This window comes from Oncorhynchus clarkii, chromosome 17 (assembly GCF_045791955.1).
Source record: "Oncorhynchus clarkii lewisi isolate Uvic-CL-2024 chromosome 17, UVic_Ocla_1.0, whole genome shotgun sequence".
NCBI lineage: Eukaryota > Metazoa > Chordata > Actinopteri > Salmoniformes > Salmonidae > Oncorhynchus > Oncorhynchus clarkii.
Window position 1 is genome coordinate 56,301,934 of NC_092163.1, and position 20,179 is coordinate 56,322,112.

Genomic DNA, 20,179 nt, shown 5'->3' on the forward strand with positions numbered 1-20,179 from the left:
ATAGGAATGCATGGCATTATTGATTTATTTAGCTAGTATTTTAAGATAACTAAGATTCATTGTTAATTTATATTTTTATATAAGCCTATATGAAACACTTCATTGAGTTAGTAGGTTCGTGCTTTTGTACCACTTGTCAGTGGGCTCTCTGTCATTGAGTAACCTATAGGGAGAGAGAGAAATCACAGTGCTTATACAAACCTTTCCTGAAAGAGACAAAGGTCGCCCTTTAAGATGATCAAACATCCTTGAATAGGGTTTAGATAAGAGTTCACAAAAAGCTTTTCCCCATAAAAGACACTGCCAAACTTCTTCAAACTTGAAGATGAACTTCAGTCGCACAACCTCTCTCATCCATTGACGCTTTTCTAAAGTGAAGATTCCAAGGTACAAAGGTAAATCCTAGAAAGCATGGCAGCAAAAGGGTCAGTCCATTCTCATTCAAAAACCCGCAAAGAGAGAGAGATAAAAAAAAAGTGTGGACAAAGGGCAGGGTAGATATAAAGGGAAATGAATTATTCAGTACACCCCGCTGGTAGATAGTTTTGTAATATTAAGGAATAGTCTGTTGGAGGAGAAAGCGCATTTGATGGTGCAAAACGGTTCTTTCTTTTTTTAATGGCTTGTGTCCATTTATTCATTTAGAGGTGGGACAATTGTGTTTCTTAGCTCTGTATGGTGTGCTTAATCATGGAAAAATGTTGGTCTTTCCGTTTCTAAACAGATATGCTTAAAACTTCAGACAAATTGACCCATTGTAAAATGTCGGTCCCTGATTTCGAAGAGATGTTATCATGTTGCAATCCAAGGTGAACTGTTGCCGAATGTTTAAGTGCATTCTTAATCTTATTGCTATTTTTTCTGATAATTTGTATCATTCTTATTCGATGCTTTATACAAGAATAAAAAACAGGAGTCTGTTTACCACCTTTTACATCGAACAATTTAATCGGCCTGATTTCTGATATATTAATTCTGAGATATGATTTTGCTTGCAACAGTGTCACATCAGAATGTTGGAAATGATCGCGTCAGATCTTTCCTCAATAGGTTAACTCAGAACACCAAATGTGCTTTTTAATTCATAAAAAGATTCGTCTTCTCCCTAATGCAGTTTACCATCCAAATTGCATTGAATAACGTTAAGACTTATTAGAGCAAGTAGGTCTAATGGAAACGGTGTCTGTTGAATAGGCGGCTGTGTTGGAGTGGGGTGTAATAGCTTGCAGGCATGGTAAGAAATGTATTTATCCCCAATCAGCCCCTCACTCTCTGAGTTTGAAGCACAAACGTTGTGTTGAAGGGTTTTAAAGCAGATTAAATTTAGCCTTTTATTTATTTTCACTTTCATCTCTGAGCGGGGCTCACAGTGGCTCACCCTGGGCACACATTCATTAGATTTCTGGTTTACTTCAGATATCTTTAGATGTATTACATGTATTTATTTGTGTATTCATTTATTTTAGTTTTACATCACAGATTTTCCCTCTGTAATCTGACGTGATAAAACAAGTAGGCTATTTTCTTCTGTAAAATGTCAAGCAAGTTGCAATAGGCTAAGACTAAATAAGGGTATGGAGATAGATCACCATGGTCTGTGGAGATTTTACAAAGTTGTACTGCGCTTCTATGTTTGTAAACGGAACGCAGGCTCATTATCTAATTTTGATAAGAATATCCATCCATATATGCTTTCCACAATTAAAGAGCATCCACCTGCCATTTTCAATAACGCAAGAGTGATAGTGAGGGGCTGCGATGACGGTGCCAAGTTTCAATAGGCGACCAACGGGGTGAAGGGGTTCCTCAAAACGCCAAACGGCATGTTCTCAGTCTTGGATATATTGTTTGTGGATGACTGGTCAGACCGCCAGGGAAAGAATGAAACCGTTCTTTTAAAGGGGACCATCTGCAATTACTAAACCAACAAACGGTCCTCTGTAGCCAGCATGAATTGGCGAGGTGGAGGCAATGGACACTTCAGAAAATCGTCGGATTACCTGAGGTTCTCAATCTAATCAAACAGAGGCCAGACTGGCTTTCTGGGCGTTGGGAAGGGATAATGAGAAAGAGCATCGGAGAGCCACTGTGGTGTCAGGCAATCCGAGGCTCCGGGCTCGCTTTCTCTGTGCATATTCAATTAAATGACCATGGGTGCCGATTAAGAACATGGATGTTAAATACAAAGGGACAGAAAAGAATCACATCATCTATGAGATAACATAACATGTGTAGCCTTTTTGAAATGACAAACAAACAATACAAGTTCAAATATGTAAATACCTAAATAAATAAGTATTACAATTAGTGTCTTCTACGCACGCACGCACGCACGCACGCACGCGCGCACACACTCACTCACACACACACACACACACACACACACACACACACACACGCTATGTCTACGGAAATATAATGTAGCTATATTTCGGGGTCTAAAGCCGTGCTGAATGAGAAGGACAGGGAATGAAGCGAGAACCCACTTCAAACAAATCCATCTGGAATAGGCTAGCGTGTGAGAGAGATTTAGTGAAAGTATGGGGAAGTTATTTAGCTATTATTTTTCCTCGGGCATTGAGAGTAACTCCATCTGCACTTTCTTCCAGCTATTTGGCTGGGTTGAAATAGAGGGATACCCAAATGTTGGGCAGAGATAACATACCCATCATAGCCCAGACCCTGCGATGTGCTTCACTGCATTAAACTCGGATTAACCTCCCCTTTCCCCGCAGCCTGCTCTCGACACATTTCACTGAAATTTACATTGGTGGATTTCTTGCACACAGAGTGGGCAAAAGTTTAAACCCCTCGCTACAGCTAATCATATAATCGATTATGATATTATTGACAACAAAATAGATTATAATAATCATATAATTAATAATTGGCCTAATAATAATAATTTCTGATTCTAACCAATATTTTAATTGCAACTTGTAGCCTATAAGAAAGCGCATTATTTAGAAACTTTAAAACAATATTTAAAATCAATTATAGCCTACCAAATGTTGTCAAATAATGTAAATTAATGTAATACTAGCGTATATTATTGTAGCGTGTAATGAGCTATTTTATGGAAATGGCCAGTCAAAATCACGTTAAAGACTATGTTTTAATCCTGGAACCAATCAAACATAGGAGGTTGGTGGCACCTTAATTGGGGAGGACCGGCTCGTGGTAATGGCTGGAGCAAAATTAGTGGAATGGTATCAAATACATCAAACACATGGAAACCATGTGTTTGATGCCATTCCATTAACTCCGTTCCAAGCATTATTATGACCCGTCCTCCCCTCAGCAGCCTCCACTGCAATCAAATTACCCAAACCAACCACAGTTTTTCATAATTGGAATTTAAACAGGTTTGTTAGGAAAGCTTTTTCTTGATTTTGACAGGACACTGTATTTTGAGTCTCAATACGCGTAAATCAGTTCAATCACTTGCAGGCTAAGATAGAATCCGCGCTCTCAAAAACGTACACAATACTTTCTCATTTACGTTAAATCGTTTGCAGCGAAGCCGATTTCTTCGACATTGAACGAAATTTCGCAGAGGTCATGGTTTACAAGCGCTTATACAATTAACAGTATATGGACCCCTTTAATAATTTAGCCGCCACTATTTTTACTCTTCGTATTTGTATCTGTACACATAGTGATTTATGTCATGGTTTGCTTTTGTCTTCACTCGTGAAACTTGAAACAAGCTGAGCAATGGCGGAATGGAATGGCATCTGGAGAGCCCCTGGCATTATTTCCAAACAACCACACGTCAACCGATGGTACAGGTTAAACGGATAGATGGCCATTTATACAGACAACCTTTGAACGATTCGTTCTCTCCTCCGGAGGAGCATTAACGCGCAATTATACCCAATGTTTTTGGCGACCTGTGAATTTGAGGAGGACCCCGAATGTTATGTGCAGGATTTTCGTTTTCCGCAGTCATGTTAAAAAGAGACAAATAAGAGAGAGCAATGGAATATAGAAAGTAACCTAGGCGTGGACAGCTAACTGGAAGAAATGGAGAAGCTTTTATAATTCCAACCTTTTGCTTATCAGAAACATTATTGTGACGGCTCAAACACAATGGTCCCACTGATTGAATCAACGTCATTACACGTCATTGCAATTAAATTACGTTGAACTAACGTAGAATAGACGTTAAATTGACGTCTGTGCGCAGTGGGGGAGTTCATCATTGCAGACAGCTCTTTCAAGCCTGCCGGTCTATTAATTAAAGCACTGCTTGTCACGTGGGACGCGTCCTATCATGCGCACACTTCTTAGGATAATGGTTTTTCGATCTCTTGTAATGTGGGATTCTCCATAAGGGACAATCTTTCCTCTCCAGCTACTTAGGGGACATTGAGAAGTGTACAGACGAAGACATGAGGATTTTTATCTCATTTATAAAGACGAGTTCATAATCCTTTCCTGCTTAATAACGTAAAAAAGGATTCAATTTCCCCTCTCATTTAGGGTTATGATCACACATTGTTATTGGATACAATAGTTTCATTTCAAGGTTAACATTTCATGCTTGAAAAATATTCAAATATTGTCCTATACTGTGTTATAGTTAAAACAATTCCGGACGTTTTAAACCATGCATGTTGTCGTCGTCGTTGTTGATAATGATGACGATTATCTGTTTCATCTATTGTAGACTAACTCGTTTCACATTTCCCTAATGTGGTCAATACTTTGAATGCGTCTTGTTAGCACCACGGTATTTAGTGTGCATGGGGGTCACACAACCGATTACCGGGCCAAGACATACGGTACAAATTATAAAGGAAGTATATCCCTCAAGGCCCCCGCTCATAGCAGTAGTGTGCAGGATGTTCTTATCATTTCTGTCTTATTTAGCCATTTTTTTTACTTTAATGTTTGGTGACCCTATCACATGTTCAATGCTGATGATAAGGTGCTGCAGACATATTGAGTCAAGTCCTATTTTTGTGCAATTCTTTTTCGATACCTTATTGTTCCAACATAATTATGACATAATGGAAAACAGATAGAAATTGTTATTTTTTTAGCAAAATGCTACTTTGTTCTATATTGCCTGTAATGCTTCAGTTAGCCTATTGCAACAAGTGGGCTGCATGTATTGTACACACGTAGGCCTATAAACTATCGATTACCCTCTATCGACAATCTCCTTATAGTACAATAATGAAATAGTAATCAATGTTATAACATTATACGACAAGTAACTCATGCCAAACTTTCCCAAACTAGTCCCCACAATGCTTCATGTCATATTTCAGTTACATTTTTATTTTTTCGTTTAACTTCAGCATGGCTGGTTTATACACCGCTGTGCAGGTATTTGACTGGTGCAGGGGCCCCTACAAATCCAACTCATTGCGGTTTCCCCTGTAATTCATCTTGGTATCCCAGGGAGAGGGCCCCGGGTACTCAAGGTATCTTAATTCTTTCAGCAAACTTTTCCAATAACTTGTCTCCAACAAAGCCTCCTCTGCAAGAAAGCACTGATTTCAGTTGACCTATCTATCGGCTACTGTGCAAGAAGGCACAGGTTAGGTTGAGCTTTTTATAGTTTTTAGCAGTTGTGTGATTATGATGACGGATTACTATAATATACAACAGCTTGTTATAACACGGTTTGATTTCAGCAACGTTACCCATGAAATGTTAAAGGGTGGGGGGAACAAACGAAATATATTTGGTCTAAAGATTTGGTTCGTTTTCTCTTCCTGAGCTAATGTTGAGCAATGCATTGAATAAGCTCACAGTATTATGTTTGAATTATTTATGGTTATTATCATTATTAATCTTCTTCTTGTTGTTCTTTTTTTTATGATTGTTATTATGATTAAAGGTATCCATTGTTAATTAGCAATAATCGTATTTATCGTTGCATGCCTCTGTGACATTCTTAGCTTTCCGTTTGTTGGAGACTGAGACTACAGAGCGAGGCTGACAGGGGTAAGCTAGGGGTCCCCTGTGAGTCTGACTCGGAAATCATAACTTGACCATCTTTTCCTTTTCTGAAACCAACTCGTTGAACTTGTCAGATCTAATCAGGGCGTTTAAACGTTCAAGTGTATCGGTGGGAAACAGTAGGTGGTTGGTCAGGGCCAGCAAATGCGGCTTTCGAGCCTTTTTGAGGAGACGGAGAGGGGAATGAGCATGAGGACGCTTGGAATTGGATTGCTCGAAGGAGAGTCTTTTTTTTTCTCCAGTCTTTTCCCGCTACTGTGTCAATTATATGGCCATCCAGCGGGCTAAACAAGGCAGCCGGCGCATGAACTTTGGCAGTGCGTGCTAATTAGGTATTACATTAATTAGAATAGACATCTATTAACGCCTTGAAATTTTGCCATTTTTTTAAACAGTTTAAAATGTGTAACAGTGGGTTAATGGCTGACAGCCAATATGACATTTTATAGCATCCCCATGATGTGTGCTGCCCATCTAACTGATGTCCTAGTCGTTTTTCTAACCTGTGATAGGATTTTTCTATTTTTAAACAAAAAAATATAAAGTACCAGTCAAAAGTTTGGACACACCTACTCATTCAAGGGTTTTTCTTTATTATTTTTTACTGTTTTCTACATTGTAGAATATTAGTGAACACATCAAAACTATGAAATAAAACATATGGAATCATGTTCTAACCAGTGAAGTGTTTAACAAATCAAAATATATTTTATATTTGAGATTATTCAAAGTAGCCACCTTTTGCCTTGATGACAGCTTTGCACACTCTTGGTTCTCTCAACCAGCTTCATCTGGAATGCTTTTCCAACAGGAGTTCCCACAAATGCTGATCACTTGTTGGCTGCTTTTCCTTCATTCTGCGGTCCAACTCATCCCAAACCATCTCAATTGGGTTGAGGTTGGATGATTGTGGAGGCCAGGTCATCTGATGCAGCACTCCATCACTCCCCTTCTTGGTAAAATAACCCTTACACAGCCTGGAGGTGTGCTTTGGGTCATTGTCCTGTTGAAAAACAAATGATTGTCCCACTAAGCGCAAACCAGATGGGATGACGTATCGCTGCAGAATGCTGTGGTAGCATTGCTGGTTAAGTGTGCCTTGAATTCTAAATTAATCACAGACAGTGTCACCTCCACACTGTCACACCTCCTCCTCCATGCTTCATGGTGGGAATCATACATGCGGAGAACATCTATTCACCTACTCTGTGTGTCACAAAGACACACGGTTGGAACCAAAAATCGCAAATTTGGACTCATCAATCAAAAGGACAGATTTCCACCAATCCAATGTCCATTGCTTGTGTTTCTTGGCCCAAGCAAGTCTCTTATTATTATTGGTTTCCTTTAGAAGTGGTTTCTTTGCAGCAATTCGACCACGAAGGCCTGATTCACGCAGTCTCATCTGAACAGTTGATGTTGAGATGTGTCTGTTACTTGAACTCTGTGAAGCATTTATTTGGGTTGCAATTTCTGAGCCTGGTGACTCTAATTAACTTATCCTCTTAAGCAGAGGTAAATCTGGGTATTCCTTTCTTGTGGCGGTCCTCATGAGAGCCAGTTTCATCAGAGCGCTTGATGGTTTTTGTGACTGCACTTGAAGAAACATTCAAAGTTCTTGACATTTTCTGTGTTAACTGACCTTCATGTCTTAAAGTGATGATGGACTGTCATTTCTCTTTGCTTTTTTGAGCTGTTCTTGCCATAATATGGACTTGGTCTTTTACCAAGTAGGGCTATCTTCTGTTTACCAACCTTACCTTGTCACAACACAACGTATAAGCTCAAATGCATTAAGAAGAAAATCAATTCCACAAATTAACCTTTAAGAAGACACACCTGTTAATTGAAATGCATTCCAGGTGACTACCTCATGAAGCTGGTTGAGAGAATGCCAAGAGTGTGCAAAGCTGTCATCAAGGCAAAGGGTGGCTATTTTGAAGAATCTCTAATATAACATATATTTTGATTTGTTTAACACTTTTCTGGTTACTACATGATTCCATATTTGTTATTTCATAGTTTTGATGTCTTCACTATTATTCTACAATGTAGAAAATAGTAAAAATAAAGAAAAACTCTGGAATGAGTAGGTGTGTCCAAACTTTTGACTGGTGTTGTATGTGTGAAATTTGCTTTGATTTAGAATGGACCATTATCATGCACCTGTCACAACAGGGGCAGCGTTAAAAAAAAAAGTAATCTATGCCCTTAAATTGCGAATGGAGGACGCTTTTCTCTAGGTTAATTTTCATGACAGCCAGGTAGGCTATATTCCTGTTGTAAAGATAAGCTATTTTCTTAATATTAGGAAAGTTGAGAAATAAATATAGTAGGTCTAGTCTATAGAATACTGATGGGATCCTCCTCTTTTTAGTAGAGGCCATGACTCTGTTTTCTCATGTAATTGCATAGCCTATAGAAATGTTGCCCAATATGAGCTCATGGGCTCTCATGAAGTGTTTGATTAGATTTTCGATTACATTTTCATTGATGTCAGCGTGATTAGAGCGACAATAGAGGGCTGAGTACCAGGCAGGCACTTTTTTGGTTACTACATGATTCCTTATGTGTTATTTCATATGTTTGATGTCTTCACTGTTATTCTACAATATAGAAAATAGTAAAAATAAAGACAAATCCTGCAATGAGTAGGTGTGTCCAAACCTTTGACTGGTACTGTAGCTAAAAAAACTAACTTTTGCTATTCCTAGTGTGTTTATAAATTTGTTATTTAAAAAATCAAGTGTAGGCTATTTCATGACTGATTACGCCCCACGAGACAAATATATGATCTAAGTTTGTGTATGTGTGTTTGTCTTTTGAGTATAGTTTTGTGTTTTTTCCATTGAAAAATATACTTTGGAGCTTGAATCATCCTCTCTCTGGTTTAGAAGAAGTGGAAATTCAATTGTCTCCATGCCCTTTTTGAAAGATGTTTTTCTTCTAATTGAATACCTTTTTTCTTGTATTGGGACTAAACCCCTTCTGATGTCTGACAGCCTAGTCTCTCCATTGTCAGACGAATGGACACTAGAAGGAAGAGAGAAAGAAGAGGGAGGAGAAAAGAACCTTCTGTTATTTTCTATCTTGAGACTCGCTGCATAGGCTATTCAGGCGAGTTGATGAACTCCTCCAAAAAGTTTATTAAGGGGCTGAAAACAATAAGAACTAAAGCCTTTGGGCTCCAGGGCAGACAGTTTATAAACTAGCTGCCATTGTGCCTCAAAGGCAGATGCATGAATACTTTTGAATGGGACCTTCAAACTGACACGATCAGGCTGGACAGCAACAGTTTAAAAGGAGAGGGTTCTTCTTCTGCAGCTCAGATCTCTCCTTTCCTGCATTAATGTTCATCTGCAGAGAAGAGGCAGGGGGAGAATGATCTGGGCAGGCATTGACTGTCATGGCCAGGGTGATTTTCTCCCTTTACACTTAGATATACATTTGACATGAAGAAAAAATTATTCAATTCATTCAACTTAATATGACAAATTGACGATTCCCTCTTCCAGGAGAAAACACCAGTGCATTTTCCCATTCCTCAGTCAGTTTTGTAAGGAAATTGCAACGTAGAGTAATGGTAAGATACGCTACATTTATTTATTTTCTTATTTCCACTGTAAAAAAATAGATCAGCTATTAGTTTTATCTCAAACAGACGAAGTGGGAAGCAATGTGCTGGTTAGTTGTGTTTTAGCTGTGTTTAAAACATTTATTTTCTGTCTTTGCTCTGGTGGAAAGCAATATTTAATTTATCTTCTGTCTGGAACACTATTAATGTTCTTAAAAAGTTGATAACAGATTACTGAGGAGCTTTTGATTTACTGTCATATTTGGAGAAATAGCACAACAACCTTGTTGTATACATCTTGACACGTTATTCTCATTTCTTTCATTAGAGAAAGGTGTGTCACTTTCTATCCCTCTCTCTATCTTTCACTCTCTTTCTCTGGCCAGCCCTTCTCTTTAGCCCCGTCAGTCTCTAGCTCTCTGCCTCCCAACATCAGAGGGAGTCCTGTGATTTGTGACCCCAGCGACCCATACTTAATCTGGCTAAAGAGGGGGAGCATCCAGCTCGTAGAGCGCAGGGCCCCAAACAGCCCCGGCCTGATCTGGCAGGTGTCAACATTAGCAACACAATCGCTCCCCAGTCCAATGCCCCGTACGCTAGCCACAGCGCCACACTGAACCCAAACTATGTGAGGCCCAGTGAAAGGAGACACATAAAGGGAGTGGGGAGGAGAGGAGAGGGGGAGGACAAGGGAGAGATTAAACTCTCAGACAGCTATTAGCAGGGATGAGGCTTTTCTAAACAAACAAAAAACGAGACAATCAATACTGTGTTAGTTTACCAAGTGGAGTCATGATGGGCTCTGGGGTATTTCTCTCTCTTCTATTGTTTTTCTCAACTTCTCAAACGTCTGTGGTTTGGTTCGTATTGGCAATCCAATTTAGTCTGGAGTCCTTGGAGACCTATTTATTTTGTGGCCAGTGCTTTGTTAATGGTTGGTTTGCTCCAGCCCGTGGCTAGTTCATTCATAGATTTAGAGCTATAATGATTCCTGGTTGGAGGGTATTAACGCTGATAGTGGACAATCACTGGGCTGTCCAGAGGAAAGCAACATTCAGTGATGACAGGACCACTGGCCCTTGGGGACCACAGCCCTTCTCTCTCATTAGACAGAGACAGAGGTGTCGCTTTAAACACATGAGAGGGATTGGAAAGGGAATGAGTTGACATTTGGACTGTTGCCGCTCTTGAGTGGGTATCTGTCTTGACAAGAAAAGCAATGTTTTTTAAAGCCCATTTATTTCTCACTCACTGCTGATTCTAGGCCATGCCACCAGAAGAGACACAGGTTCTCCTCAGTGGTGGAGATTAGTTGGAAAGGTTTCAGTAGTAGGAGACCTGTAGTATTTGTTTTTGGAAGAGACAACAATCTCATTTAATTGTTTGGTTTGAGATGTCCCCTTGACACCCTCTTCCAGGTCTCTTGAAAAACAAATACAACATAGAGGGTTGTTATACCTGTGTGGTGTGTGTAGCATGTACTCCACAACTCCCAGGAGGACCCGGTAGTTGTGGTGTTTGTTGGGTGCCATTCGTTGATCCTGCGGTAATGATAAGTCAACACAAACAACCCCCTGGAGAAAAGCTCTTTGGGAAGTTGCTGCAAACGCATCCTTGGCTAAGCCCTCACCATTGGCAGCAATAAACAAGCACACATTAACTCACCCAATGACCTCCTGAGACATTGGGGGTTGTTGTCATGAAAAACCCATCATAGTGTTAGCTAGCAATAAACTGGTGGTAGGCGTTCAGGGTATTGAGAGATCACAAACCAGCGAGGAGTAGCCCCTGGTGAGGACATATTAGTCCTAGTAGCACTGCCCTATGAAATGTGTCTTCTGCATATAACCCAACCCCCCTGAGTCAGAGAGGTGGGGGAGGGGGGGGGGGGTAACTGCCTTGATAACTGCCTTGATAACTGCCTAGACAGAACAGCAGTTTTTTCCCACCTTGCCGGCTCGAGGATTCGAACCAGCAACCTTTCCAATGGCCCATGAATCTGTAAACGGTCATTGTAATTTGTCGGTCTCTGTTTTTATAGTGTGTCTATGAAGGCCTTACAGATCATGAGCCGAGCCTAAGCATGCAATGGCCTCTTTGATTTCAGCCATATGATGGCTTCCATCAGATAAAAGACAGTACTATTAAGTATTTATGATCCCATTAGACAAAACACCTGTCTCTGTAACTCTCCCATTAGTTTCTGCTCCATTACCAGTGCTGTGTTACCAGTGTTTTATAGAATGCATACATTACAGGACTGTGCCAGTAAAACAAGCAGCTTTCCACTTTCCCACTCAAGGCCATCCATAGATCTATACTTGTGCTTCACATATGAGCTAGATTTGTTGAATACCTAGAAATCTCCTCATATATTACACCTCAGATAATATTTACTGTGTTTATCTAGGTTTGCTATTGTTTGTTTGTGATTCAGAGTCATGTCATTTGACTCTATATTCACTGCTAGTCCATACATTGTCTCACTCAGTTGAACATATTGAAATATATGTTGTTTTTTATTTTAAAATTCAAATTTTAGTAGTCTTGTTTTTTTTGAGGGATTTAGTTTCTTCTGTGTGGTCTATTATTTAGACTGTTTACGTAGACGGTTTGTGCTGCTGAGGAGAACATGTAGTGTAGACCATCACATGACTCCCATGCCTTTCTTATATAGTCATAACAACATACGAAGACAAACAGTGTAATAACTGAAACCACTGGCACAAATACATTTTCCTGGGTGATTAAGCGTTATTATTTTGACAAACAGTAGAATTGAGAGAGTGGCTAGAGTAATGATGAATGCATATGACATATGAATTAATACAGTACAGCAGGCTATCTGGCGTTCTTGGTTGTGTCCTCAGTAAAGGATAGATGTTCAGTAGATGTTCAGCTCCTGAGAATTGACTTAAAACGCTGTTTCTTCTGATTCGCCTTGGCTGCCAGAATTGTCTGTGTTTGACAGCTGACACAGATCAGGACAGTGCGCTGCATTACACCAATCTGCTGGTTACCACGGAGTGGCATTAGAAAAGACAACAAGCATTTCTGGCTAATTTTATTACAATACAGGAATAGCCTCCATAATGTGCAACAGTAATTACGTTTAGAGCAGTGTGCCCAGCTCTCTTAGTGATGAATGAGAGACATTGACCATGGTCTGCTAGTTTAAAAATCACCATTAGCCTATGCTACTTAGGGCCAGAACATTTCCCATTTTATGCTCCTAATCTGCCTTGCAACTGCAATCTTCATTTGTTTTAATTGTCCATGTGGACATTTTTTGACACGCACAAAGACAATAAACATGTTCCGGTAAGTGTTGCAAATCAGAAATGTGTTTTTTTCCACCCAGTTAAAATGTTATGGAGAGTTGAAACGGTGGGGTGGAGCTGCCGTTCCAGCCTGCAAAATAACAACTTCAAATGGTGCCTGGTCCTCCATTTTCAACTAATGGGCTTATTTCTGCATCCTCTGTCATTCTCTCCTTGGGGAATATGTTCTCTCATTTCAAAAGCTTTGCTTCTCCGTTACATTGTAAAGCCACAATATGGAGTACAGAACTCAGATGTTAATATCAAGCACTGTGACGACTTACTGATGTCCCCATCCAACCCTCCAAACAGGAAATATCAATATATTTTTGGATCCCCAGGAACTATTTGGAGATACACTAGTGTGTGTTCAGTTTGAATTCACTGAATCTGAAAATGAAAGTGTGAATGAAAGAAGACATTTCACTTCTTTAATTCTTGCTCATAATATCATTGGGATGGTTTCTCATTTACCTGTCCGCACAATACATTTTTGTTTTGTTTATTTATTTATTTGTTCACGTGTTTGTCCACATAGGTTATGACCTCAGTAATCTAGTGACAGAATCATGCCCAGCATCATGAACTGTTTATCTGTCCTAATTAGGCCTTGGGGTTGCTGGGTCCCATGTGTGTTGTAATAGAGGCATCATTAGTATAGGGTTAAGCCCCAGGCACCATTAGGTAGTTATGGTCAGATTGATGGTGTGTGGTGTAGTGGTATGTCCCTCAAGCAAGACTGCCAACATGTTTTAAAATGATGGACGTTGTTTATGGATTATGGATATTATGTTTGGTGAATTTGCACTCACATAGACTGTGATCAAAATACTCTTTCAGCTGTCCCCGGCACCATAAAAACCTCTGCACAATGACAAATGTTTACGGCCTGGCATTGTCCAGAAAATTAGGAAACTTCCCTGGGGCATGAAAAATTGTCCACTGTGCATTCCTATTCTGTGTAAAGTAATCTCTCCTTGGCTTTGTTGAGAAAATGATTTGTTCCTCCCGGAGACCTCCACTCATAGCCCTGAGTTACTGTGTGATTTCCTGGGTAGGTTCTGGAGCCTTTGTTGGGGGACTGGGGCTCTAGTTCCATTGCCAGTTGGCGGGGACCCTGTGGACTCCATTTGCTCTGCGCTGCTTCTTAATTTCATTACTTTTACTGTGACCTCAATTAGCAGGGACCCTAGCCCAGGAAATGACTTTCCATTGGAAAGTGAAGCTGGGCTCAGTCGGCAGAGAGAGGGATACCGCTTTAATGGGAGAGTGCATTTTACTCCTGGCACTTAAAGTTTTTAGTCATTAGTCAGTTCCAAGTTAAAGTTATATAATTTAAATCAGACTTGTTTGTGAAAACTTTCCCAGACATCCATCAGAATTGAAAGAATATACATTTTTGCCTTCCCTGTTTTGACAAAGAGTGAAGAAATACTCCAACTACAATAACTTTTCCTGTCAAGTTTGCCTTTGTACAAATATCAACAATGTAACGAAAGTTAAATCTTACGTTTTATAAAGATGTGAATATACCAGTTTACGTGCTTTCTTACACAATAAGAAGTTGTTTCTGAAAGTAATACAATCATATTGTTAGTAATATCCCACGTCCAACCGGTAGAATGTATGCATAAAAAAGAAGAATCGCACCCTTCAAGCCCTTCACGGTTTCACACTCAGGCAGAGAGAGCAGAGCAGAGGCCTGGGGAGTCAATATGTCAGCGTTTATGGATGCCCTGCGGAGCTGCACAGGGCTGTCAGGCCTCTATTCATGCTCTAATGGCCCCCTGAGGAGTCTGTCTCTCTGGGCTGAAAGGGCCGGGAGGCCCAGTGGACGCCCTGTTGTTGAAGGTGAGCGAGCGCTCTCATGGACGCACCGCGCCTTCATCCATATGACAAGAACCATAAAAGAGTAGCGCTTTTCTTCGCTGCTTCTCCCTCTCTTCTCTTCGTTCTCCTCCCTTCGACATTTCTTGCCCGACCTCAAATAAAGAAAAGGGTGCTAATTGTTTGTTGTGAGAGCCAAAGATTATAGAGCCTCCCGTCTTTCTTCCTCCCCTTGCATTTTTCTCCTCTTTTGCAGGAATGGGATTCTATCACAGAGCAGAGCAAAGTAAACTATCAGAATTGTCCTTTGGTATGTTGATCAGAGGGAAAAGAGACTCATTTTGACAGTAGCAATGAGACACAAGAAAACAGTCTAAGGTTGTATGTTGGTTGGATGTGAGGCTCAGGTTTAATTCCAAATGAATGAGGAGGGAGGTCATAGGGAAACGCTACACGCATAGAAATCAAATCAAATTGTATTGGTCACATACACATATTTAGCTGATGTTATAGCTTGTGTTTCTAGCTACAGCAGCGCAGTAGTATCTAACCATTCACAACAATACACACATCTAAAAGTAAAATAATGGAATTAAGAAATATTAGGATGAGCAGTGTCGGAGAGGCATTGACTAAAATACAATAGAATACAGTATATGCATATGAGATGAGTAAAGCAGTATGAAAAACATTATTAAAGTGACTAGTGTTCCATTTTTAAGTGACAAGTGATTCCATGTCTATGTACATAGGGCAGAAGCCTCTAGGGTGCAGGGTTGAGTAACCAACCGGGTGGTAGCTGGCTAGTGATGGCTATTTAACAGTCTGATGGCCTTGAGGTAGAAGCTGTCTTTCAGTCTCTCGAAAAAGGTTCCAAAAGGGTTCTTCTGCTGTCCCCATAGGAGAACCCTTTTTTGTTTCCATGTAGAACTCTTTTTGGTTCTAGATAGAACCCTTTTGGGTTCCATGTAGAACAGTCTGTTGAATGGAACCCAAAAGTGTTATACCTGGAATCAAAAAGGGTTCTCCTATGGGGACAGCCAAAGATAACACCTTTTTTTCTAAGAGTGTATGGTTCTCTAGATCATAGTACTGACGTGGTGTGAGATGTACACTGGTGAGGTGGTTCCTACTTACTGTTGAGACTCTCGGGAGACACCTGCCTTTGGTCCTTAGACACCAGTTAATCAGTGGACAGAACTGATTTGTACGTTTGAGAGAGGAGGGGAAGTTCAATGCGATGTAATTTAAGAACATGTATACAGTCAGGGCTTGTTTGAGAGTCCATTGTTGTGGACTATCAAACACACTTATAATCTAAATTGTGCAATACTGTGACTCAAATGTTTTCATTTACAGTAGACACATGTTACTTTTGTTTATTGCAAGCAGATAACAGTAACCATACTAGAGGTTGCTCATCTCCAGATTCAATTAGTGATAAATGCCAAGCCAGGCTCTGAAAAGGTCACTGGTACCAGGGGAGATGATGATGATTCAAATTGATTTCAGTATATTAACATTAGGTAGGTACATCCTTGCTATATTTTCATATTCTCCTTGTCTTATTCTCACGTTGAAGAGTTTTTTTGGTTGGCGACCTAGGTAACTAACAGATTAGATTATTTTTGAAGAATTCTGCTAAATTAACCATTGAGGTATTAATTTCAGTCTCTGGCTCATTGTCTATCTGAGTGTATGGTTCCTCATGTCCCTTGTTTTCATGGATTACTATATGGTTTGTTTTAATGCAGTACTATAAGGTTTGTTTTAATGCAGTACTATATGGTTTGTTTTAATGCAGTACTATATGATTTTTTTTAATGCAGCACTATAAGGTTTGTTTTAATGCAGTACTATATGGTATGTTTTAATGCAGTACTATAAGGTTTGTTTCAATGCAGTACTATAAGATTTGTTTTAATGCAGTACTATATGGTTTGTTTTAATGCAGTACTATAAGGTTTGTTTTAATGCAGTACTATATTATATGTTTTAATGCAGTACTATACGATTTGTTTTAATGCAGTACTATAAGATTTGTTTTAATGCAGTACTATATGGTTTATTTTAATGCAGCACTATATGGTTTGTTTTAATGCAGTACTATATGGTTTGTTTTAATGCAGTACTATATGGTTTGTTTTAATGCAGTACTATAAGGTTTGTTTTAATGCAGTACAGTATGGTTTGTTTTAATGCAGTACTATATGGTTTGTTTTGATGCAGTACTATATGGTTTGTTTTAATGCAGTACTATATGGTTTGATTTAATGCAGTACTATATGGTTTTGTTTTAATGCAGTACTATAAGGTTTGTTTTAATGCAGTACTATAATATATGTTTTATTGCAGTACTATAAGATTTGTTTTAATGCAGTACTATATGATTTGTTTTAATGCAGTACTATACGATTTGTTTTAATGCAGTACTATAAGGTTTGTTTTAATGCAGTACTATAATGCAGTACTATAAGATTTGTTTTAATGCAGTACTATAAGATTTGTTTTAATGCATTACTATATGGTTTGTTTTAATGCAGTACTATATGGTTTGTTTTAATGCAGTACTATATGGTTTGTTTTAATGCAGTACTATAAGATATGTTTTAATGCAGTACTATATGGTTTGTTTTAATGCAGTACTATATGATTTGTTTTAATGCAGTACTATAAGGTTTGTTTTAATGCAGTACTATATGGTTTGTTTTAATGCAGTACTATATGGTTTGTTTTAATGCAGTACTATATGGTTTGTTTTAATGCAGCACTATATGATTTGTTTTAATGCAGTACTATAAGGTTTGTTTTAATGCAGTACTATATGATTTGTTTTAATGCAGTACTATAAGATTTGTTTTAATGCAGTACTATATGGTTTCTTTTAATGCAGTACTATAAGGTTTGTTTTAATGCAGTACTATAAGGTTTCTATGTTAAATCCATCCTTCAGTAACACAACTGAATAATCTCCTATGGCTCTCCTAACTTGGCAAACACTGAGGGACACACAGACAAATGCCGCCTCATTCTCTGAAAAATGCAAATTGGGAAGTTGTCAGCTATTTGATGTTGCTGCATGATCCCCGCCCCCGAAAACATCCCTCTCCAGTACGTGGGGTTGAATCCAATGCAATCCTGGGGACAGGAAGAGATGTTTATATTCAGGCCTGGAGCAGGAGACAGCACAGAGACAGATGGATGTCAGAGATAGCAGATCCCAATCCAGGCGTTTGGTGCTTATCACAGGGCCTGTTTGCATAATTAGGCCTTTTGATATTCCTCCCCTCCGACTGACAAAAAGTATAATTGCAACATCAACTACGACAAAAGGCATGCACAAAATAAACAAGTAAACATAAATAGAAAGAAAAGATGGGCTGTTATTTTTGTCCTGTGGGAATGAAGGGAAAAAAACGACCAATAAACAAAATGTGCTGTCAGTCACAGTCAACTGGTGTGACTGGGTGCTCTGAGGCTGGTCCTGTGAATGCCTGCAGAACACTGAGCGTGAGGCCTGATTGTAATTATGCTGGAACTAATATGCTTTTCAAAATGAGCCATTATGAGCTAATGCTGCACTGCCAGAGCCCGGTCTGTTTTTGTCCCTCTGTCTTGGGTAGTTTGCAAAGGTACAGCTGATATTGAGGCCATTGGCCTATCAAAAACAGCCTTCATGGGACAGGGTTAGGGATACACACCATAGTGTTGTTGAGCTAATACTGACTCCGAGTTAATCTGAGAGACAAGGAATGATGCTTCCCTTCATGTCATCATGGAGGCTTCTTTATAACGTGTTATCCTTAAATACCTCACAGGTTTTATATGCATTGTCCAAGTATCCATTTCTGATCTATATTTTCTATATTTGACCTAAATATTCACTGACACATTGATGTGATTATATTGGTTAACATTTGACCATATTAAACATCTTGGCATTGTTTTGTTTTTGCTATCATGTGGAAGCGTTGCTAGTAGCCTCCCGTGTTGTAGTGTTGTGGTGATCAGTTGCTAGTAGCCTCCTGTGTTGTAGTGTTGTGGTGATCAGTTGCTAGTAGCCTCCCGTGTTGTAGTGTTGTGGTGATCAGTTGCTAGTAGCCTCCTGTGTTCTAGTGTTGTGGTGATCAGTTGGAGTTGATGGTGTTGGAGTGTAGCCTAGATGCTTTTTTTGTGTGATAATTTTCTGGACTGTGATTGTATGTCTCTGCTATTTTAGGGATTGACATTATTGTAGCACAATGTTCTTGTGGATCACTGGACCCCAGCAGTCTTTATTGACTCTACAGCCTTGGACACCAGTCCATCTATGCCATATTACCTGAGCTTCTCTCCTAGGGAGAACAGAGAGAGTAGGGGCTCCTCAGAAGGAGGATGGGAGGAAGAGAAGAAGACAGTCCATGGGGTTGGCGGGCTGGCTGGGGAGGGGGTTTGGGGGGGTCGAGGTGATGAGTATTCCATCTGCCTGCAGTCTGAGCTCTGAGCAGACCATGGGGTCAGCAGTGAGGAGCATCAGGAGAGAGGGAGGACCATCTTTAAACCTCACACTAAACTCACCGCTAAACTATTAACCAACTGCTAAGCTTCTCAGAGACAAGACCCCTGTTGTTGGTTGTGTTCTGACTTGAGTTTACTTTCTGTCTGACTGGATATTATTAGAAATAGCAGTGCTTTGTGAAAAAGAAATGATTTTGATGGTTCCATTCATTAGTAATGATATTCAATTAAAGTCTGTTAGTAAAACAATTTGCTCTTTTGGTATAATATGTTTACTTGTTTTCCTTTTTGTGTCCATAAAGGTTACTTGAATCGTAAACAAAACATTTCTAATTTAGAAGACATGGTCAATACCTGGTTAATTTCTGTTTGAACAAAGCTGTATTTTTAAATCAGTATTGAGTAGGCCCTCAGAGGGCCCTGATGGAGGATACATGGCTGTCTAATCATGCCCACTGGTTGTTTGCTACATAATTAGTCTCTAATTGCTATTATAACTGATGAGGCGAGGCACGAGTGCTTTATCAATATCCCCAGAACCTTCCAATGGAATTACAGCTGAGCATTATACCCAGGTCTAATCAGGATTTACCGTATTGTTTCAAAGCAGCGAGAAGTGTTAGAGAGCTGACCTCGATGCCCACAGGGATTGACTTTATTCCAAGGTAGTAAGCTAATCATCCACTGTTTTGTCCTTTATCAACATTGACAGATTTGTAAACCAAGAAGAAGACATGTGTTATTCAAATTCAAAAGCTTTGTTGTCTTGGAAACAGATAGTAAGTGTTTATTCTTCCATAATTTAGGCTGAGAGGCACCGCATCCATAAATATCCAACAACCATTTAAATAAAAAGATTTGGATTCTGTGTAATCCATCCACTGTCATAATATATGTGTATGTAGATACTGTTGTCTGCTGAAGGGTTTCGTAGGGTGGCCAAAAGTTCAGTTACAGTAAGATGCCTTAACCAGACAGCCATGCA

General features: G+C 39.5%; 1 protein-coding gene across 5 annotated transcripts in view; it reads left to right on the top strand.

The window, feature by feature from the left end:
- LOC139371150 (paired box protein Pax-7) overlaps positions 1-20,179 on the top strand; it is a 61,372-nt gene that overhangs the window by 3,879 nt on the left and 37,314 nt on the right. The window lies entirely within an intron of this gene.